Source organism: Salvelinus fontinalis, chromosome 16 (genome assembly GCF_029448725.1).
Source record: "Salvelinus fontinalis isolate EN_2023a chromosome 16, ASM2944872v1, whole genome shotgun sequence".
Taxonomy (NCBI): Eukaryota; Metazoa; Chordata; class Actinopteri; order Salmoniformes; family Salmonidae; genus Salvelinus; species Salvelinus fontinalis.
Genome location: NC_074680.1, coordinates 37711276 through 37734743, shown reverse-complemented (window position 1 = coordinate 37734743; position 23468 = coordinate 37711276). Strand labels below are relative to the sequence as shown.

Genomic DNA, 23468 nt, shown 5'->3' with positions numbered 1-23468 from the left:
ATGTAGAACTATGGGGATATTTTATATATGAACGCTTCTGCTCAGTGTTTGAGATCAATTGACACCCTTTCCCATGGTACTTTGAGATATATTTTAAACTGCAAAACCCGCACCACTGCACTTTGTATACCAGGGTTGGCTGGCATTCTCTAGTCACTCGTAGGCTCAGTCACTGGTATACTTTTATTTACAAAGCCATTTTAGGTTTACTACCTTTTTATTTGGGCATTTTTATTGTTCAGAAATGTGGTGGGTACTCTCTTCGTTCGCTGGACTTTATCCTGCTAACTGTTCCAAATGTCCAAACTGAATTTGGTAAAAGGGCTTTGATGTACTCTGCGCCATCGTCTTGGAACACCTTACAAAATACTTTTAAACTGGAAGAACTTGTCCTGATTGGTATTTTTAAATCACTGATGAATGATCTTGAGACTGATTCCCTGACCTGTCAATGTTTTTAATTTGCTGTTTTTGATTTTTGTTATACTCTTGTGAATTCAATGGTTTTTACTAGATTACTTGTATTTTTTCATGTTGTTTGTCTGTAATTTTTGTCATGACTTGGTGCTGCCTATCTTGGCCAGGTCGCTCTTGAAAAAGAGATTTTAAATCTCAATGAGCCGTTCCTGGTTAAATAAAGGTTAAATAAATAAATAAAATAAAAATGAGGGGTGGTCGTTTGACCGCGGACCCATTACAGACGCAGGCAATGAGGCAGTGATCGCTGAGATCCTGGTTGAAGACAGCAGAGGTGTATTTAGAGGGCACGTTGGTCAGGATGATATCTATGAGGGTGCCCGTGTTTACGGCTTTGGGGTTGTACCTGGTAGGTTCCATGATAATTTGGGGGAGATTGAGGGCATCAAGCTTAGATTGTAGGATGACCGGGGTGTTAAGCATGTCCCAGTTTAGGTCACCTAGCAGTACAAACTCTGAAGATAGATGGGGGGCAATCAATTCACATATGGGGTCCAGGGCACAGCTGGGAGCTGAAGGGGGTCTGTAACAAGCGGCAACAGTGAGAGACCTATTTCTGGAAAGGTGGATTTTTAAAAGTAGAAGCTCGAACTGTTTGGCCACAGACCTGGATAGTATGACAGAACTCTGCAGGCTGTCTCTGCAGTAGATTGCAACTCCACCCCCTTTGGTAGTTCTATCTTGGTGGGAAATGTTGTAGTTGGGGATGGAAATGTCATAATTTTTAGTGGCCTTTCTAAGCCAGGATTCAGACATGGCTAGGACATCAGGGTTGGCGGAGTGTGCTAAAGCAGTGCAAAAAACGAACTTAGGGAGGAGGCTTCTGATGTTAACATGCATCAAACCAAGGCTTTTACGGTTACAGAAGTCAACAAATGATAGCGCCTGGGGAATAGGAGTGGAACTGGTGGCTACAGGGCCTGGGTTAACATCTACATCACCAGAGGAACAGAGGAGGAAGAGTAGGATAAGGGTACGGCTAAGGGCTATACGAACTGGTCGTCTAGTATGTTGTGGTAAAATAGATTCAAGGCATAATAGGTGAGGTCTCTGCATGTGTGTGGGGTGGGATGAAAGAGCTATCTAAGGCGGGACTGAGGGCTCTACAGTGAAATAACGCAATGAAAACTAGCCAAGACAGCAGTAGACAAGGCATATTGACATTAGAGGCAAATATCAATCACAGGTGTTGATCAGGAGAGCTAAGACAACAACCCAGGCCTGCTCTATCTTCTCCCTCTATCCTCCCTCTCTCCCTCTATCCTCTCCCTCTATCCTCCCCCTCTCCCTCTATCCTCTCCCTCTATCCTCTACATCCTCCCTCTATCCTCCCTCTCTCCTTCTATCCTCTCCCTCTATCCTCTCCCTCCTCCTTCTATCCTCTCCTTCTATCCTCCCTCTCCCTCTATACTCCCTCTATCCTCTCCCTCTGTCCTCGCCCTCCTCCCTCTATCCTCCCTCTCCCTCTCTCCCTCTATCTTTTCACTCTATCCTCCCTCTCTCCCTCTACCCTCCCTCTATCCTCCCTCTCTCCTTCTATCCTCTCCCTCTATCCTCCCTCTATCCTCTCCCTCTATCCTCCCCCTCCTCCCTCTATCCTCCCTCTCTCCCTCTATCCTATCCCTCTATCCTCCCCCTCCTCCCTCTATCCTCCCTCTCTCCTTCTATCCTCCCGCTCCTCCCTCTCTCCCTCTATCCTCTCCCTCTGTCCTCCCCTCCTCCCTCTATCCTCCCTTTCTCCTTCTATCTTCTCCCTCTATCCTCCCTCTCTCTCTCTATCCTCACCCTCCTCCCTCTATCCTCCCTCTCTCCTTCTATCCTCTCCCTCTATCCTCCCCCTCCTCCCTCTATCCTCCCTCTCTCCCTCTATCCTCTCCCTCTATCCTCCCCCTCCTCCTCTATCCTCCCACTCTCCCTCTATCCTCTCCCTCTATCCTCCCCCTCCTCCCTCTCTCCCTCTATCCTATCCCTCTATCCTCCCCCTCCTCCCTCTATCCTCCCTCTCTCCTTCTATCCTCCCCCTCCTCCCTCTATCCTCCCTCTCTCCCTCTATCCTCTCCCTCTGTCCTCCCCTCCTCCCTCTATCCTCCCCTTCTCCTTCTATCTTCTCCCTCTATCCTCCCTCTCTCTCTATCCTCCCCCTCCTCCCTCTATCCTCCCTCTCTTCTTCTATTCTCTCCCTCTATCCTCCCCCTCCTCCCTCTATCCTCCCTCTCTCCTTCTATCTTCTCCCTCTATCCTCCTATCTTCTCCCTCTATCCTCCCTCTCTCCTATATCCTCCCCCTCCTCCCTCTATCCTCACTCTCTTTCTCTATCCTCTCTCTCTCCCCTCTCCCTCTATCCTCCCTTTCTCCTTCTATCTTCTCCCTCTATCCTCCCTCTCTCCTTCTATCCTCCCCCTCCTCCCTCTATCCTCCCTCTCTTCTTCTATTCTCTCCCTCTATCCTCCCCCTCCTCCCTCTATCCTCCCTATCTCCTTCTATCCTCTCCCTCTATCCTCCCCCTCCTCCCTCTATCCTCCCTCTCTCCTTCTATCCTCTCCCTCTATCCTCCTATCTTCTCCCTCTATCCTCCCTCTCTCCTTCTATCCTCTCTCTATATCCTCCCCTCCATCCACACTCTCTTTCTCTATCCTCTCTCTCTCCCCTCTCCCTCTATCCTCTCCCTCCTCCCTCTATCCTCCCTCTATCCTTCTATCCTCACTCTCTCCTTCTATCCTATCCCTCTATCCTCCCCCTCCTCCCTCTATCCTCCCTCTCTCCTCTCCCTCTGTCCTCCCCTCCTCCCTCTATCCTCCCTTTCTCCTTCTATCTTCTCCCTCTATCCTCCCTCTCTCTCTCTATCCTCCCCCTCCTCCCTCTATCCTCCCTCTCTTCTTCTATTCTCTCCCTCTATCCTCCCCCTCCTCCCTCTATCCTCCCTCTCTCCTTCTATCTTCTCCCTCTATCCTCCTATCTTCTCCCTCTATCCTCCCTCTCTCCTTCTATCCTCTCCCTATATCCTCCCCCTCCTCCCTCTATCCTCACTCTCTTTCTCTATCCTCTCTCTATCCCCTCTCCCTTTATCCTCTCCCTCTATCCTCCCTTTCTATCTCTCCCTCTATCCTCCCTCTCTCTCTATCCTCCCCCTCCTCCCTCTATCCTCCCTCTCTTCTTCTATTCTCTCCCTCTATCCTCCCCCTCCTCCCTCTATCCTCCCTCTCTCCTTCTATCCTCTCCCTCTATCCTCCTATCTTCTCCCTCTATCCTTCCTCTCTCCTTCTATCCTCTCTCTATATCCTCCCCCTCCATCCTCACTCTCTTTCTCTATCCTCTCTCTCTCCCCTCTCCCTCTATCCTCTCCCTCCTCCCTCTATCCTCCCTCTATCCTTCTATCCTCACTCTCTCCTTCTATCCTATCCCTCTATCCTCCCCCTCCTCCCTCTATCCTCCCTCTCTCCTCTCCCTCTGTCCTCCCCTCCTCCCTCTATCCTCCCTTTCTCCTTCTATCTTCTCCCTCTATCCTCCCTCTCTCTCTCTATCCTCCCCCTCCTCCCTCTATCCTCCCTCTCTTCTTCTATTCTCTCCCTCTATCCTCCCCCTCCTCCCTCTATCCTCCCTCTCTCCTTCTATCTTCTCCCTCTATCCTCCTATCTTCTCCCTCTATCCTCCCTCTCTCCTTCTATCCTCTCCCTATATCCTCCCCCTCCTCCCTCTATCCTCACTCTCTTTCTCTATCCTCTCTCTATCCCCTCTCCCTCTATCCTCTCCCTCTATCCTCCCTTTCTATCTTCTCCCTCTATCCTCCCTCTCTCTCTATCCTCCCCCTCCTCCCTCTATCCTCCCTCTCTTCTTCTATTCTCTCCCTCTATCCTCCCCCTCCTCCCTCTATCCTCCCTCTCTCCTTCTATCCTCTCCCTCTATCCTCCTATCTTCTCCCTCTATCCTCCCTCTCTCCTTCTATCCTCTCCCTATATCCTCCCCCTCCTCCCTCTATCCTCACTCTCTTTCTCTATCCTCTCTCTCTCCCCCTCTATCCTCTCCCTCCTCCCTCTATCCTTCTATCCTCACTCTCTCCTTCTATCCTATCCCTCTATCCTCCCCCTCTATCCTCCCTCTCTCCTTCTATCCTCTCCCTCTATCCTCCCCCTCTCCTCTCTCTCTCCCTCTATCCTCTCCCTCTATCCTCCCCCTCCTCCCTCTATCCTCCCTCTATCCTCTCCCTCCTCCCTCTATCCAACCCTCTCTTTCTCTATCATTTTACTTTTTATTTAACTTTTATTTAACTAGGCAAGTCAGTTAAGAACATATTCTTATTTACAATGACGGCCTACACTGGCCAAACCCGGACGACGCTGGGCCAAATGTGCGCCGCCCTATGGGACTCCTAATCACGGCCAGTTGTGATACAGCCAAGAGAGGAGAGAGGAGGCAGAGAAGAGGTGGTGGAGAGCAGAGGTGAAGTGGTGGGGAGAGAGAGGAGGCAGAGGTGAGGTGGGGGAGAGAGGAGGCAGAGAAGAGGTGGGGGAGAGAGAGATGAGGTGGGGGACAGAGAGGATGCAGAGAAGAGGTGGGGGAGAGAGAGGTGAGGTGGGGGAAAGAGAGGAGGTGAGGTGGGGGAGAGAAGAGGTGAGGTGGGGGAGAGAGAGGTGAGGTGGGGGAAAGAGAGGAGGCAGAGAAGAGATGGGGGAGAGAGAGGTGAGGTGGGGGAGAGAAGAGGTGAGGTGGGGGAGAGAAGAGGTGAGGTGGGGGAGAGAAGAGGTGAGGTGGGGGAGAGAAGAGGTGAGGTGGGAGAGAGAGAGGTGGGGGAGAGAAGAGGCGAGGTGGGGGAGAGAAGAGGTGAGGTGGGGGAGAGAAGAGGTGAGGTGGGGGAGAGAAGAGGTGAGGTGGGGGAGAGAGAGGTGAGGTGGGAGAGAGAGGATGCAGAGAAGAGTTTAGGGAGAGAAAGGTGAGGTTGGGGAGAGAGAGGAGGCAGATAAGAGTTTAGGGAGAGAAAGGTGAGGTTGGGGAGAGAGAGGAGGCAGATAAGAGTTGGGTGAGAGCAGAGGTGAGGTGGCACAAACAAACACGCACACACACAGCCAGCCCTGCCAACATTTCCCTCCCTGCAGCTTTTGACCCCTCCAGGAGGATCATCCATCCAGAAACACCCATCTGTGCCTGTCTCTCCAAAGAGAGGAGAGGAGAGGGGTGTGTGTGTGTGTGTGTGTGTGTGTGTGTGTGTGTGTGTGTGTGTGTGTGTGTGTGTGTGTGTGTGTGTGTGTGTGTGTGTGTGTGTGTGTGTGTGTGTGTGTGTGTGTGTGTGTGTGTGTGTGTGTGTGTGTGTTAGAGAGAGCAGCATAACCAGCACAGTCCTGGGCTCTGAGAATAGAATACACTGCATGTATGATACTTGGCCCATATATTCCACACACACACACACACACACACACACACTCTGTTAGATGAGGTGCCAGTCCCCAGCTGCAGTCACTGTCAGAAAGGCCATCCCAGCTGTGCCTCTGGAGCTGGGTCACCTGATCCATGCCCTCACCTTTGGCCTCATTTCCTGTCACTGATGACCAATGAGAGTAGAGGCAATCCCCCCAGGCCCCTCCCCCCAGAGTTACTGAGGATTTGTCGCAATGTTCTGATTCCAGTATGACTTGGACTTCCTATTCTGACTTTCTCAAATATTAAAGTAGTACCACACTGTTTGATGACAACGTTGTTGGCTGGTGAATCACACTATAAAGGAAGTAATCCCACATGCCTCACACACAACAGTAGCTTGGTAAGCGTAAGCCCTTTATTGACTGCAAAACAACACAATCAATCAATGTTCAACTAGGATATTTGATTTATACAGTACAGTAGAGTGTATTGTATAATAAAGCAAACAGACGTAACCTCAGTATAGCCTAACTGTAGGATAATTAATGAATAGCCCACAGCTGTAATAGCCTGCTATCGTACACACACACACACACACACACACACACACACACACACACACACACACACACACACACACACACACACACACACACACGGACAGGCTTAGTTTCTTTGATGTGGATTAGTGAGCTAATAGAAAGGTCTATTGTGGCTACAGTAGGACTAGTGAGTGGTAGACCTGGCAGCATGTCTCAGAACGTTGGCCTGTAGAAATACATGGATATAGAGAGGCTGGGAGAAAAGACTAGGGGTGCCCTTAGTGGAGAAGCCTATCTATGCTGCTATACGTCTAGGATGGATTTCCAAAATTCAGACTACAAATGTAGGATCTTAATTTGAGCCAGTTTGCTACAGCAGGACAATAATCCTGCAGCAACAGGAAATGTGAATTATTGTGTGTATTATAATGAATGGATATTTTTGTAGTGGTTGATATATTTTTTGTTAGAGAAAATCAAGTCTGACATTTCGAAGTGGAAATTACAAACAGTAGAAGCCTTTTTAAAACTCCTGCGGTACAGGAAAATTCTCAGCAACTAAACTGACCAAATTAAGATCCTACAGCTGTAAACCTTTTCCTACACTAAGAAACACTTTCAATTTAGATACCTGCCTCTAATCTAGAGGTAGTGATGAAACCAATTCATTACCCTGAGTGTACATTTAAGCGATGCGTTGATTGTTGCATTTCTCAGGGAAGTCCACGGGTCGATTGGTTATCTATCTGTTTCACAGGAGGTTGGGCTCACCTTAAGTACCACTAACAGGCTTGTGGTAATGGAGCGGAACAAGTGGAATGGTATCAGATACATCAGACTCATGGTTTCCATGTGTTTGATGCCATTCCATTTGCTCTGTTCCATTATTATGAGCTGTCCCCCCCTCAGCAGCCTCCTGTGATCTGCTTTCTATCCTGAGGTCGGATTGGTTGCCTGTACAACGTTATGGTCTCAGAAGCCAGGATAATTAGGATTGATTTCTGAGACAGCTACATTTCTACTGCCTCCCTTCCAGCTAAAGCTCTCTGTTGAAGTATTGAAACCAGCTGCTGCCGAGGTGTGTTTTGTTCATTTGTTTCATATGAGGCTCTTTTAATAAACAAAGACACACCTCTGGTCTCTCTCCTTCACCTCACAATTTGTGTTGTTGTGTGTGTGTGTGTGTGTGTGTGTGTGTGTGTGTGTGTGTGTGTGTGTGTGTGTGTGTGTGTGTGTGTGTGTGTGTGTGTGTGTGTGTGTGTGTGTGTGTGTGTGTGTGTGTGTGTGCGTGCGTGCGCGCGCGCGCGTGCGTGCGTGTGTGTGTGAGTGTGTGTCTCAACTCCCTAACCCAATTCCCTTGGACCTCAATGAGCCTGCATTATAGATTCCTTTGTTTTTCTAGGTAAGGCACGGAATTATACGGTAGCGCTCGCTGCTCTGGGGGAAATTAGAGTTGTGATAGCAGAAGATTGTGAGCGCAATTTGTTTTTGGAAGCTTGCATGTTTTTCAGGGGAAAAGCCGTGTTGAAAAGAAAATGTGCAATTATTGATCGGCAAAGTCATTTAGAGTGGTGTGGTTTAGATAGGAAGCATTACATGTAAACTTAGAACCATTTTCCTGATAATGGAAGTTGAAATTAATCTCTGCGACTAGATCCACCAGCCAAGGTCATTTCAGAGCAGCTTGCTGCGGCATTCCTTGGTTGCTCGAACTATGTGTGTGTGTGTGTGTGTGTGTGTTTTGCATTCTTTGTTTGCCTGCCTGTGATTGTGTGGGTGGGCCTTCGTGAGTGTGAGGGTGTGTGCTTGTGTGCCTGTGTGTGTGTGTGTTTCTTCATACATGCGTGTGTACGCGCTTGTGTGTGCATGCTTGCATACGTGTATGTGCATGTGTGCGTTTGAGCGTGTGTGTGTGTGTGTGTGTGCATCATTCATTGGGGATAGAGTCTTGCTTAATGGGCTCCAATTACATCTGATGCTTCCATCCATCCTGGCCCTGGCCCTGTCGCCACGGCAGCAGGAGAGTGTGGGTGTCACTGCTCTAAGCCGTCACCATGGATTATGGGATGGATGTGGGAGGGTCTGAAGCTGAATACACACACACATGCACGCAAAGGGTGGCTACTTTGAAGAATCTATAATATAAAATATATTTAGATTTGTTTAACACTTTTTTGGTTACTACGTGATTCAATATGTGTAATTTAATACTTTTGGTGTCGTGACTTCTGCAATATAGAAGATAGTAAAAATAAAGAAAGGCCTTTGAATGAGTAGGTGTGTCCAAACCTTTGACTGGTACTCTATATTATTTAGTATATGTAAAGACAAGATTACATTGAGAATAGTGTGATGGGTGAGAATATTGTCACTTGTGAATGATGCCCAGTGTGTGCAGTCTAAGGCAAGAAAAAGTGCATGCCTTTTCTTTTCCCAATCATAGTCACATGTATCATGTAGCCTAGCCCATAGGCCTATATGTTTTGATCAGGTGGTATAATAACTCGAATTGTAGCCTATAGGCCTATATGTTTTGATCAGGTGGTATAATAACTCTAATTGTAGCCCATAGGCCTATATGTTTTGATCAGGTGGTATAATAACTCTAATTGTAGCCCATAGGCCTATATGTTTTGATCAGGTGGTATAATAACTCTAAATGTAGCCTATAAGCCTATAGGTTTTGATCAGGTGGTATAATAACTCTAAATGTAGCCCATAGGCCTATATGTTTTGATCAGGTGGTATAATAACTCTAATTGTAGCCCATAGGCCTATATGTTTTGTTCAGGTGGTATAATAACTCTAAATGTAGCCCATAGGCCTATATGTTTTGATCAGGTGGTATAATAACTCTAATTGTAGCCCATAGGCCTATATGTTTTGTTCAGGTGGTATAATAACTCTAAATGTAGCCCATAGGCCTATATGTTTTGTTCAGGTGGTATAATAACTCTAAATGTAGCCTATAAGCCTATATGTTTTGATCAGGTGGTATAATAACTCTAAATGTAGCCTATAAGCCTATATGTTTTGATCAGGTGGTATAATAACTCTAAATGTAGCCTATAAGCCTATATGTTTTGATCAGGTGGTATAATAACTCTAAATGTATCCTATAGGCCTTGGACCCCTGGAACACAGTTAGAGAGCACATCTACTACAGAGCCTAGTGGAACACGTTCTATTTAGAAGAGGATCCCACCTTTATCCTGCTGCTGGATTTATTGCTGAGTGCGTCTCAATATTAGGACGGTGTTCCTTACGTTTTGTACACTCAGTGTATATTTACATTTTTTTATTTTACCTTTAGTGGGCCTTCGTGAGTGGCAAGTCAGTTAAGAACTAATTTTCAATGATGGCCTAGGAACAGTGGGTTAACTGCCTTGTTCAGGGGCGGAACAACAGATTTTTTACCTTGGCAGGTTATATGTAAGACTAGATTAAATTGAGAATAGTCTGATGAGTGAGAATATTATCAAGTGCTTTCAAATAGTGAATGAGAGACTGAAGAAGTGTGTGCAGCCTGCGCAAGAAACAGAACAGAGCTCATGCCTTTCATGCAACACTTTTCAAATCATCATTAGAGTCGCATCATACAGCCTTAGAATGTACCAAAAATCTAAACATATAGCCTGACGTTTTTATCACAACTTAAGTTGAATAAATAACTCTAAATGAAGCATGTAGAAAAGGACCTGTTTGTTTGTCAACCGCTCAACACAGAAAAGTGTGCTCTACCTCGGAAATCATTTGGAGAAAATATCATTTTTATTTTATTCAGATATGTTCAAGTGTGTTCTTCTTAAAATAAAATAATATACAATTAATGCCACCGGAATTATGAGCAAATATTATCTGCTTAATGAACTAGTGTAGCCCACAGCCATATGGCATAGCCAGATCACAGCCTAACATAAGTCATAACATGTTTCTTTAGACCTGTCTAAAATTAATAATGGATTTATTGTGATGGTTATAGGTTATATTAAATGGATTTATTTGTTTTTTTAAATGTAGATGTTCCAAAGGTCTGCATCAGGGGCTGGTAGGCTATGCGTGGAAGCCAGGAGATGCCAAACATGTTTATGTTAATTAATGGTCAATTACCGTGAGACCAGCAGTTATTTGCATGATAATCACTGACTGACAAAATTTCATGACCGCCACAGCCCTACCTAACACACACTCGCACACACACACACACACACACGTACGTACGTACGTACGCACACACGCGCACACACTCACTCTCCTGGCTTGATAAATAACCTTGAAGGAAATGACAAATGACTCAAGTCTTAAAGCTTTGTTCTCGCTGACTAAATCATGGTGGGTAATATCGTTTTCTTTCCGAATTTTTTTTTTTTTACAGGAAGAAGTTTTTCTCTGAAGTCCCAAGTGAGGATTCTGTGAGGCTTCTAAAAAAGGTAAGCTCCTTTAGGATGGATACTTTCAGGGTATGGGATGGTTGGACTATGACGGATGTTTGATAAGAAGTTAAAGGACAGATCATAATTTGGGCCAGTGGAGGCTTCTGAGGGGAGGACGGCTCATAATAATGGCTGGAACGGATTGAATGGAACGGCATCAAACTATGTGTTGGATGTATTTGATACCATTCCACTCATTCTGCTCCAGCCGTTACCAGGAGCCCGTCCTCCCCAATTAATGTGCCACCAACCTCCTGTGACAAACTTTAAAATCAAATCAAATCAAATTTTATTAGTCACATACACATGGTTAGCAGATGTTAATGCGATTGTAGCGAAATGCTTGTGCTTCTAGTTCCGACAATGCAGTAATAACAACAAGTAATCTAACCTAACAATTCCGCAACTACTACCTTATACACGCAAGTGTAAAGGGATAAAGAAATAAAGAATATGTACATAGAGATATATGAATGAGTGATGGTACAGAACGGCATAGGCAATGGTGCAGTACATGGTATAGAGTACGGTATATACCTATGAGATGAGTACTGTAGGGTATGTAAACATAAAGTGGCATAGTTTAAAGTGGCTAGTGGTCCATGTATTACATAAGATGGCAAGATGCAGTAGATGATATAGAGTACAGTATATACATATACATAAGAGATGTGTAATGTAGGGTATGTAAACATTATATTAGGTGGCATTGTTTAAAGTGGCTGGTGGTACATTTTTACATAATTTCCATCAATTCCCATTTTTAAAGTGGCTGGAGTTGAGTCAGTATGTTGGCAGCGGCCGCTAAATGTTAGTGGTGGCTGTTTAACAGTCTGATGGCCTTGAGATAGAAGCTGTTTTTCAGTCTCTCGGTCCCTGCTTGGATGCACCTGTACTGACCTCGCCTTCTGGATGATAGCGGGGTGAACAGGCAGTGGCTTGGGTGGTTGTTGTCCTTGATGATCTTTATGGCCTTCCTGTGACATCGGGTGGTGTAGGTGTCCTGGAGGGCAGGTAGTTTGCCCCGGGTGATGCGTTCTGCCGACCTCACTACCCTCTGGAGAGCCTTACGGTTGTGTGCGGAGCAGTTGCCGTACCAGGCGGTGATGCAGCCCGACAGGATGCTCTCGATTGTGCATCTGTAGAAGTTTGTGAGTGCTTTTGGTGACAAGCCGAATTTCTTCAGCCTCCTGAGGTTGAAGAGGCGCTGCTGCGCCTTCTTCACAACGCTGTCTGTGTGGGTGGACCAATTCAGTTTGTCCGTGATGTGTACACCGAGGAACTTAAAACTTTCCACCTTCTCCACTACTGACCCGTCGATGTGGATAGGGGGGTGCTCCCTCTGCTGTTTCCTGAAGTCCACAATCATCTCCTTTGTTTTGTTGACGTTGAGTGTGAGGTTATTTTCCTGACACCACACTCCGAGGGCCCTCACCTCCTCCCTGTAGGCCGTCTCGTCGTTGTTGGTAATCAAGCCTACCACTGTAGTGTCTTCCGCAAACTTGATGATTGAGTTGGAGGCGTGCATGGCCACGCAGTCGTGGGTGAACAGGGAGTACAGGAGAGGGCTCAGAACGCACCCTTGTGGGGCCCCAGTGTTGAGGATCAGCGGGGTGGAGATGTTGTTACCTACCCTCACCACCTGGGGGCGGCCCGTCAGGAAGTCCAGGACCCAGTTGCACAGGGCGGGGTCGAGACCCAGGGTCTCGAGCTTGATGACGAGTTTGGAGGGTACTATGGTGTTAAATGCTGAGCTGTAGTCGATGAACAGCATTCTCACATAGGTATTCCTCTTGTCCAGATGGGTTAGGGCAGTGTGCAGTGTGGTTGCGATTGCGTCGTCTGTGGACCTATTGGGTCGGTAAGCAAATTGGAGTGGGTCTAGGGTGTCCGGTAGGGTGGAGGTGATATGGTCCTTGACTAGTCTCTCAAAGCACTTCATGATGACGGAAGTGAGTGCTACGGGGCGGTAGTCGTTTAGCTCAGTTACCTTAGCTTTCTTGGGAACAGGAACAATGGTGGCCCTCTTGAAGCATGTGGGAACAGCAGACTGGGATAAGGATTGATTGAATATGTCCGTAAACACACCAGCCAGCTGGTCTGCGCATGCTCTGAGGACGCGGCTGGGAATGCCGTCTGGGCCTTTATGGTTGTTTATAAACTTCCTGTGTGTGCTTGTGACCATGTACATCTGGGTTTTCTTATGGGGCTGTAGAACTCAGCTGCACAGTAGTTTATACAATTTTACTGGCTGTGTGACATTTGTGTATTGAGCAGGCTTGGATGGGCGGAACTGAGATAAACTGGGGTGAACTGAACTGAATGTAGCCGGGCTGGGCAGAACTCACCTTTGCTGTCACTGCTGTGTTGTCCTGTCCTGACCAGTATTACTCTAGTTTAGGTAGTCCCCTCACTAATGAGCAGCATTGCTGTGACCACAAGGAAGGAAGGAAGGAGGGAGGGAAGGAGGGAGGGAGGGAGACAGACAGACAGACCAGACCAGACCAGACCAGACCAGACCAGACCAGACCAGACCAGACAGAGAGCCTTGCAGCATCCCTCCTAGCCAGTCAGAAACAGAAACAGACTGTTGTACCAAGTCAAGCAGAACGATTTAGAAAGAGAAACAGACAGCAGCCTAAATGCAGCTCATCTTTCAGGCATCTTTCACTGAGCCAACTGGAGAATGACTGCAGCAGCAGCAACAACACAAACGCCCTGTCCCCATAGACACACCATTATATCAACACGCCTCATCCCCGTCCCCATAGACACACCATTATATCAACACACCACATCCCCGTCCCCATAGACACACCATTATATCAACACGCCTCATCCCCGTACCCATAGACACACCATTATATCAACACGCCTCATCCCCGTCCCCATAGACACACCATTATATCAACACACCACATCCCCGTACCCATAGACACACCATTATATCAACACGCCTCATCCCCGTCCCCATAGACACACCATTATATCAACACACCACATCCCCGTACCCATAGACACACCATTATATCAACACACCCCATCCCCGTACCCATAGACACACCATTATATCAACACTCACACCCCATCCCCGTCCCCATAGACACACCATTATATCAAAACTCACGCCCCATCCCTGTACCCATAGACACACCATTATATCAAAACTCACGCCCCATCAAGGTCCCCATAGACACACCATTATATCAACACACCCCATCCCCGTCCCCATAGACACACCATTATATCAACACTCACACCCCATCCCCGTCCCCATAGACACACCATTATATCAAAACTCACGCCCCATCCCTGTCCCCATAGACACACCATTATATCAAAACTCACGCCCCATCCCTGTACCCATAGACACACCATTATATCAACACTCACGCCCCATCCCTGTCCCCATAGACACACCATTATATCAACACTCACACCCCATCCCCGTCCCCATAGACACACCATTATATCAACACACCCCATCCCAGTCCTGTGTGTAGGTGCTGAGAGTAGGGAATAAAGGGTCTGTATGTAGGTGCTGAGAGTAGGGAATAAAGGCCTGTGTGTAGGTGCTGAGAGTAGGGAATCAAGGGTCTGGGTGTAGGTGCTGAGAGTAGGGAATAAAGGGTCTGTGTGTAGGTGCTGAGAGTAGGGAATAAAGGTCTGTGTGTAGGTGCTGAGAGTAGGGAATAAAGGGTCTGTGTGTAGGTGCTGAGAGTAGGGAATAAAAGGTCTGTGTGTAGGTGCTGAGAGTAGGGAATAAAGGGTCTGTGTGTAGGTGCTGAGAGTAGGGAATAAAGGGTCTGTGTGTAGGTGCTGAGAGTAGGGAATAAAGGGTCTGTGTGTAGGTGCTGAGAGTAGGGAATAAAGGGTCTGTGTGTAGGTGCTGAGAGTAGGGAATAAAGGCCTGTGTGTAGGTGCTGAGAGTAGGGAATAAAGGGTCTGTGTGTAGGTGCTGAGAGTAGGGAATAAAGGGTCTGTATGTAGGTGCTGAGAGTAGGGAATAAAGGCCTGTGTGTAGGTGCTGAGAGTAGGGAATCAAGGGTCTGGGTGTAGGTGCTGAGAGTAGGGAATAAAGGGTCTGTGTGTAGGTGCTGAGAGTAGGGAATAAAGGTCTGTGTGTAGGTGCTGAGAGTAGGGAATAAAGGGTCTGTGTGTAGGTGCTGAGAGTAGGGAATAAAGGGTCTGTGTGTAGGTGCTGAGAGTAGGGAATAAAGGGTCTGTGTGTAGGTGCTGAGAGTAGGGAATAAAGGGTCTGTGTGTAGGTGCTGAGAGTAGGGAATAAAGGGTCTGTGTGTAGGTGCTGAGAGTAGGGAATAAAGGTCTGTGTGTAGGTGCTGAGAGTAGGGAATAAAGGGTCTGTGTGTAGGTGAGATTCTCAGAGGGAGGTGAGAGTGAAGAACACTTGGCTCTTGAACATAGGTTTACTGGAGGAAAGCAGATGGTGTGTGTGTGTGTGTGTGTGTGTGTGTGTGTGTGTGTGTGTGTGTGTGTGTGTGTGTGTGTGTGTGTGTGTGTGTTTGTGTGTGTGTGTGTGTGTGTGTGTGTGTGTGTGTGTGTGTGTGTGTGTGTGTGTGTGTGTGTGTGTGTGTGTGTGTGTGTGTGTGTGTGACACGTAGTGTCTTTTCCCTCAGCAGTACTAACTCTCTTGTAATACTTCATCAACTTTTAAAAAATAGTGACATTTATACATGATAACATGTATAAATGCTATCACATGCTAGCACATGTTTACAGCGTTTTCAATACCAGAGAGGTAGATTAGAACATGTCTCATGTGCTAGCCAGCAAGCGAAGGATCCAAACAGTTGTCCAAACAGTTGGAGAGAACATCATGAGATAAACAGTTTGTCTCTGGTTGAAATAAAATGAATCAGCCTTTTCTGACTGGAAGTCTGTGGACATTCGTATCAGTACAAGTTCATGGAATTTTTGGAAAATCTCACAGCTTTGATCTGAGGCACAATTTAACCTCTACAGCAGGGGTGTCAAACTCAAATACCCAGTGGGCCAAAATGTAAAACCTGAACAGGCCAACATTGAACAAATGAACCTTTTAATATGGACCCAAACAAGTTTTGTTTTAACATTGAATATGGAACAAGCATCGCTTATTACCATACAATATATAATTTAATATTGGAGACATGCAAAATCGAATTTCAAATGAAAAAACACATCAATGGCATTAATTTATTAAATAAATACAATTTAAATAAAAATCGTATGCCTCTTTTCTATTTGCAGCCTTCTGATTTAAATACCAAAATGAACTTTTTCCACTGGCTAATAATTTTACAAATAAAATGATAATAAATCAATCAACCATTCAAGCCCATGCCTTGTAGCAAGAAAAAGTGCACAAAGAAAACGTTCTTTGGTCCTTGTATTTGTCATGGTGTTTCGTTTCATAGTGTCGTCTAATGTTGTACTCCTTACTTACAGCCACGTTGACTCCACAAACAAGACAAACAGGTTTGTCTTTTACATATGTAAACAGATATTCTGCAACCCACTTGTCCAGAAAGCTCCTGTTTTCTGCCTTTCTTTTCGCCATTTTTGGGAAGGGATAGCTCGCTGACAGTTGTAGCGTCTATGTTGCTATGACTACTGTCACAGAGGAGAGGGCGTTTCTGGGTCCTGTCCTGATTGGCGCGCGAAAACAACAGCAGAGTATTATGGGATTCGTAGTATTAGCGGTGAATGCGCTGTATAATACTGGCGGGCCAGCTCTAGTAGTAATTTGGTATTGTCTCGCGGGCCAAATATAATTACCCCGCGGGCCAGAGTTTGACACCCATGCTCTACAGGATCAGTGTCTGCCCTGCGGGACAGTTGAACTAACGTAGGCTAATGTGATTAGCATGAGGTTGTAAGTAACAAGAACATTTCCCAGGACATAAACATATCTGATATGGGCAGAAATCTTAAATTCTTAGTCATCTAACTGGAATTTACAGTAGCTATTACAGTGAAATAATACCATGCTATTGTTTGAGGAGAGTGCACAGTTATGAACTTGAAAATGTATCAATAAACCAATTAGGCACATTTGGGCAGACTTTATACAACATTTTGAACAGAAATGCAATGGTTCATTGGATCTGTTTAAAACTTTTCACATACACTGGTGCAATCTAGTGGCCAAAATCGGGAATTGTGCCTAACTTGGAATAGTACATTGTGACCTTTCTCTTGCATTTCAAAGATGATGAAAAAAATTGCATGTTTTTTTCTTTGTGTTATCTTTATCCAGATCTAATGTGTTATATTCTCTTACATTAAATTCAGAATACCACAAACTTCAAAGTGTTTCATTTCAAATGGTATCAAGAATATGCATATCCTTGCTTCAGGTCCTGAGCTACAGGCAGTTAGATTTGGGTATGTCATTTTAGACGAAAATTTTAAAAAAGGGTCCGATCCTTAAGAGGTTTTAAGAAACTAAACTGTCTGAATTGAAACTGTTTTCTAAACACTGTGACTGACACGTTTTTTCATTGTACACTCTCTCTCTCTCTCTCTCTCTCTCTCTCTCTCTCTCTCTCTCTCTCTCTCTCTCTCTCTCTCTCTCTCTCTCTCTCTCTCTCTCTCTCTCTCTCTCTCTCGGTTTAGGATTCCTAGTATTTATTTATTGATCTTAATCCTCTAGATGTAGCTCTGAGAAATGTGTATGTTAGCAACATTGTGGTGTGGACAGTGTTGCTAGGCAACGTCTCTCAGCTGTGTACAACACGGGGAGTCCACAGATGAAAAAGCATCTGGTTTAGTGAGTCTGAACACACACACAGACACAGACACACACACACGAGGGGTTTCCGTACTGACAAATGCAGATGCGACAAACCTGCCAGCAGGTTGTAGAATATTAGACCGCCTGCTAGCTGTGAGTCGGTTGTCATCAATGTTCCCTCTAAGCTGAGCGCGGGCGTGCAGCTCCCCCGGGACTGACATGCAGAAGAAATATCAGCATGCGCAGAGAAGCACGAGATTGAACTTCATGCAACTTCCTAGAGTTTTCCCCATTAGTTAACATTGTCAACGTTTCCCTCTACAGTGGGAATTGTGATCGAATCAAGGCAATATTCAAGCCACTTTCAATGCAACATACCAAAACAAAAACTATGCATGAGATTTTGTTGTAAGCAGAATGCATGGGAGTAGGATTCTATTACATTGACAGGCACGACTTAAGCCTGTACTCTACACAGACCGGTGCGGTCATAACCAATCAGAGCTGCAGTAGGCCTATATGCGATTATAAACTGGGTGGTTCGATCCCTGAATGCTGATTGGCTGACAACCGTGGTATATCACTCTGTATATGCTCTAATTACGTTGGTAACCAGTTTATAATAGCAATAATGCACCTCGGGGGTTTGTGGTATATGGCTAATATACCACGGCTGAGGGCTGGATCCAGGTCCTGCCTAAGAACAGCCCATAGCAGTGGTATATTGGCCATATACCACACCCCTCGTGCCATATATGGATCTGTGCCATTCACTTTCAACTGGACTGTTTTTACAGCATGAGTGGTTGTGAATAGATAAGTTTGTTTTGAGTTCAAAGTGAGATGTAGCGACGTGTACACATTTGTTCATATCCTTTGCTAGTTAGTGAGTTGTTAGCCTAGTTATAGATAACGTGTAGTCAGCAATGGGGGAGTGATTCCTTCTAACAAGAACACAAAACGTGTGCATTTCTATCTTTGAAAGCGAGTCTTGCTAAGAGGTTTTTTTATGTCTTAAAGGGGCAGTGTTGTATTTTGAGACAGGTTTGAATAACTTAAGTAGCCAATAGGCAGAGCGTAGCATGATTTTATGATTCTCTGTAATAATGGTATGGGAATAATAATGCATTTTATTTTGTAAAGTGGTTTCTTGCATCAAACAACACAACAACATTTCCAGTCACCTCCTTGTCTGAAGGACAAGTAGATAAACAGGTAAATGTTTTTTCAAACGTCTCATGGAATGTAGGGGCAGCAGCTAGCCTAGTGGTTAGAGCGTTGGGCCAGTAACTGAAAGGTTGCTAGATTGAATCCCTGAGCTAACAGGGTAAGAATTTGTCGTTCTGTCCCTGAACAAGGCAGTTAACCCACTGTTCCTAGGCCATCATTGTAAATAAGAATTTGTTTATAACTGACTTGCCGAGTTAAATATGTAGGCCTACATTGAACACCGCAGATTGGCTGCTACTCTAGGCTGAATGATAGAACAGCTGTTAAAATGTTATGGAATGCATTTTCTCTTTTTTTTAATGGTTACCACAGTAGCGTACTTTACCACTGTTAAAACTAACTTGAAGCGGGTACAGCCTCAGTGTTCACAGTAAACGTGCAACGGAAGTTGCACAATATTTTCACAACTCTCAAGTTTGCGCTCAATGGCCTCGTCCTCTAACTGATGATTGAAGACACGTCCACAGCACCAGAACTGCATTTAGTAAACATTTCTGGAGGTCCATGGATGGCCAGTCAAATGTATTGTTGTTAGGATCACCTCTCTCACTCTCTCGCTCTATATCTCTCTTTTTTTAATGAGAATTTTCCTGCACAGCAGGAAATGCTCACTTTTAGTATATTCCAGGTTTGAAAAGGCTTCTAAAGTGTGTATTTTCCACTTTAACATTTTAGACTTGATTTGCCCTAACATAAAATGTGTCAACCCCTACAAGACATGTCCATTGATTATAATCCACATAATAATTCACATTTCCTTTTGCTGCAGGATTTCCTCCAGTTGTAAACTGGCTCAAATGAAGATCCTACATCTGTACCATTCTATGTTCTCTATCATGTGTCTTCAAGACTAGCTCTATGCTATTTCTCCATCTTTCTAAACACGTGTCTACAGTCTTCACACCAACATCTTCTCTATCATGTTGAGTCTGACTCATTGTATAGAATTCATCCCCATATAGTATGCCCTTAGCTACCAGAATGATATGTCGTGCATGGCTGACTGATCAAACAGTTTGAAATGTTTTGTATGGCTGACTGATTAAACAGTATGATATGTCGTGTATGGCTGACTGATTAAACAGTTTGAAATGTTTTGTATGGCTGACTGATTAAACAGTATGATATGCCGTGTATGGCTGACTGATTAAACAGTATGATATGCCGTGTATGGCTGACTGATTAAACAGTATGATATGCCGTGTATGGCTGACTGATTAAACAGTATGATATGCCGTGTATGGCTGACTGATTAAACAGTATGATATGCCGTGTATGGCTGACTGATTAAACAGTATGATATGCCGTGTATGGCTGACTGACTAAACAGTATGATATGTCGTGTATGGCTGACTGATTAAACAGTATGATATGTCGTGTATGGCTGACTGATTAAACAGTATGATATGTCGTGTATGGCTGACTGATTAAACAGTATGATATGTCGTGTATGGCTGACTGATTAAACAGTATGATATGCCGTGTATGGCTGACTGATTAAACAGTATGATATGTCGTGTATGGCTGACTGATTAAACAGTATGATATGTCGTGTATGGCTGACTGATTAAACAGTATGATATGAAGAAATGGCAGCAGTTTTACGGGCGCCCAACCAATTGTGCTATTATGTGTTTTTTTCGCGTTATTTGTAACTTATTTTGTACATAATGTTTCTGCAACCGTATCTTACGGCAAAAAAGAGCTTCTGGATATCAGGACAGTGATCCCTCACCTCGGATTAGACTAAGATTTTTTCTTCAACAAGCAAGACGCACAGGACATTCTCCAAACACCCGACAGGTCCAACGTCCCCATTATTTGCAAGAGGAAGAAACGCAGGTACATGGGACACGGAGCGGGGTGCCTGGTCAGGACCCGCAGAAGGCGAGTCTGAAAGCTGCCGTTACCGGCAATATTAGTCGCCAACGTGCAACCATTGGACAATAAATTAGACGAGGTACGATCACTAGTATCCTACGCAGGCCACACTACTTGCTTAGAGAGTTTTCAGCTATACTTTTCATGGCTGTTTATTTACCACCACAGATGCTGGCACTAAGACCGCACTCAGTTAGCTTTATAAGGAAATAAACAAACAGGAAACCACTCACCCAGAGGTCTAGTGGCCGGAGACTTTAATGCAGTTCTACCAAATTTCTATCAACATGTTAAATGTGCAACCAGAAGGAAACAAATTCTAGATCACCTGTACTCCACACACAGAGATGCGTACAAAGCTCTCCCTTGCCCTCCATTTGGTAAATCCGACCACAACTCTATCCTCCTGATTCCTGCTTACAAGCAAAAATTAAAGCAGGAAGCACAAGTGACTCGGTCTATAAAAAGTGGTCAGATGACGCAGATGCTAAGCTACAGGACTGTTTTGCTATCACAGACTGGAACATGTTCCAGGATTCTTCCGATGGCATTGAGGAGTACACCACATCAGTCACTGGCTTTATCAATAAGTGCATCTATACGTTGTCCCCACAGTGACTGTACGTACATACCCCAACCAGAAGCCATGGATTACAGGCAACATTCACACTGAGCTAAAGGGCAGAGCTGCCGCTTTCAAAGTGCAGGACTCTAACCCGGAAGCTTACAAGAAATCCTGCTATGCCCTGCGACAAACCATCAAACAGGCAAAGCGTATATACATTCATGTACATATGTACATACTACCTCAATTGGCCTGACCAACCAGTGCTCCCGCACATTGGCTAACCGGGCTATCTACATTGTGTCCCACACACCACCCGCCAACCCCTCTTTTACGCTACTGCTACTCTCTGTTCATCATATATGCATAGTCACTTTAACCATATCTACATGTACATACTACCTCAATCAGCTTGACTAACCGGTGTCTGTATGAAGCCTCGCTACTTTTATAGCCTCGCTACTGTATATAGCCTCGCTACTGTTTTTCACAGTCTTTTTACTGTTGTTTTTATTTCTTTAATTACGTATTGTTCACCTAATACCCTTTCTGCACTATTGGTTAGAGCCTGTAATTAAGCATTTCACCGTAATGTCTACACCTGTTTTATCCGGCGCACGTGACAAATAAACTTTGATTTGATATGTCGTGCATGGCTGACTGATTAAACAGTATGATATGTTGTGTATGGCTGACTGATTAAACAGTATGGTATGTATGGCTGACTGATTAAACAGTATGATATGCCGTATATGGCTGACTGATTAATTGCAGTAAGTGGTTGTCAGCATAGCGCCCATATGTTCTGTAACACAACACTGAGTGAGCATCACCATGTACTCCAGCACCTGTAATAACCCAGCGAGAGACCAAGCTGTTCTCTGTTCTCTCCTCTCTGATTTCAGACAGTTGTTTATCAATATAAGCCCCCACAGCTTGCTGTATACAGCCTACCAGCTGCACACACACATTATTTAGCTCAGGATGAGTCTGTAAGGCAGGGCTCTATCCACCTTATTTTTCCTCTGTGTGTGTGTGTGTGTGTGTGTGTGTGTGTGTGTGTGTGTGTGTGTGTGTGTGTGTGTGTGTGTGTGTGTGTGTGTGTGTGTGTGTGTGTGTGCGCGCGCGCACGCCCGCCCGTGTGTGTGTGTGTGTGCACACATGGGGCTGTGGTATAGGATAGAGACTAGGGACTGTGGCTAGAGTAGGGACGAGGTGCTAGAGCGTGTGTGTGGGGATTAAGGGAATAGGTGAAGGTTTGGCTGTGGTAGAGGGACTCAAGCACCTGAGCTGCAGTTAGTTAGTTCCTGTATCTGAGCTGTAGAGTAAGTTAGTTCCTGCACCTGAGCTGCAGTGTTAGTTAGTTCCTGCACCTGAGCTGTAGAGTTAGTTAGTTCCTGCACCTGGGCTGCAGTGTTAGTTAGTTCCTGCACCTGGGCTGCAGAGTTAGTTAGTTCCTGCACCTGGGCTGCAGAGTTAGTTAGTTCCTGCACCTGGGCTGCAGAGTTTGTTAGTTCCTGCACCTGGGCTGCAGTGTTAGTTAGTTCCTGCACCTGAGCTGCAGAGTTAGTTAGTTCCTGCACCTGAGCTGCAGAGTTAGTTAGTTCCTGCACCTGAGCTGCAGAGTTAGTTAATTCCTGCACCTGAGCTGCAGAGTTAGTTAGTTCCTGCACCTGAGCTGCAGAGTTAGTTAGTTCCTGCACCTGAGCTGTAGAGTTAGTTAGTTCCTGCACCAGAGCTGCAGAGTTAGTTAGTTCCGGCACCTGGGCTGTAGAGTTAGTTAGTTCCTGCACCTGAGCTGTAGAGTTAGTTAGTTCCTGCACCTGGGCTGCAGAGTTAGTTAGTTCCTGCACCTGGGCTGCAGAGTTAGTTAGTTCCTGCACCTGGGCTGCAGTGTTAGTTAGTTCCTACACCTGGGCTGCAGAGTTAGTTAGTTCCTGCACCTGGGCTGCAGAGTTAGTTAGTTCCTTCACCTGAGCTGCAGAGTTAGTTAGTTCCTGCACCTGGGCTGCAGAGTTAGTTAGTTCCTGCACCTGAGCTGCAGTGTTAGTTAGTTCCTGCACCTGGGCTGCAGTGTTAGTTAGTTCCTGCACCTGGGCTGCAGAGTCTGTTAGTTCCTGCACCTGAGCTGTAGAGTTTGTTAGTTCCTGCACCTGAGCTGTAGAGTTAGTTAGTTCCTGCACCTGGGCTTTAGTGTTAGTTAGTTCCTGCACCTGGGCTGCAGTGTTAGTTAGTTCCTGCACCTGGGCTGC

General features: G+C 45.6%; 1 protein-coding gene across 6 annotated transcripts in view; it reads left to right on the top strand.

Moving 5' to 3' along the window:
- LOC129813118 (alpha-(1,6)-fucosyltransferase-like) overlaps positions 1 to 23468 on the top strand; it is a 182028-nt gene that overhangs the window by 81214 nt on the left and 77346 nt on the right. For 5 of the 6 annotated variants that reach the window (XR_008753118.1, XR_008753116.1, XR_008753117.1 and 2 more), the window contains one exon: positions 10747 to 10801. The exons of the other annotated variant lie outside the window; for it this stretch is intronic. The gene's annotated coding sequence lies outside the window, so the exon portion shown is untranslated. The remainder of the gene's footprint in view (positions 1 to 10746; positions 10802 to 23468) is intronic. 6 annotated transcript variants of the gene reach the window in all.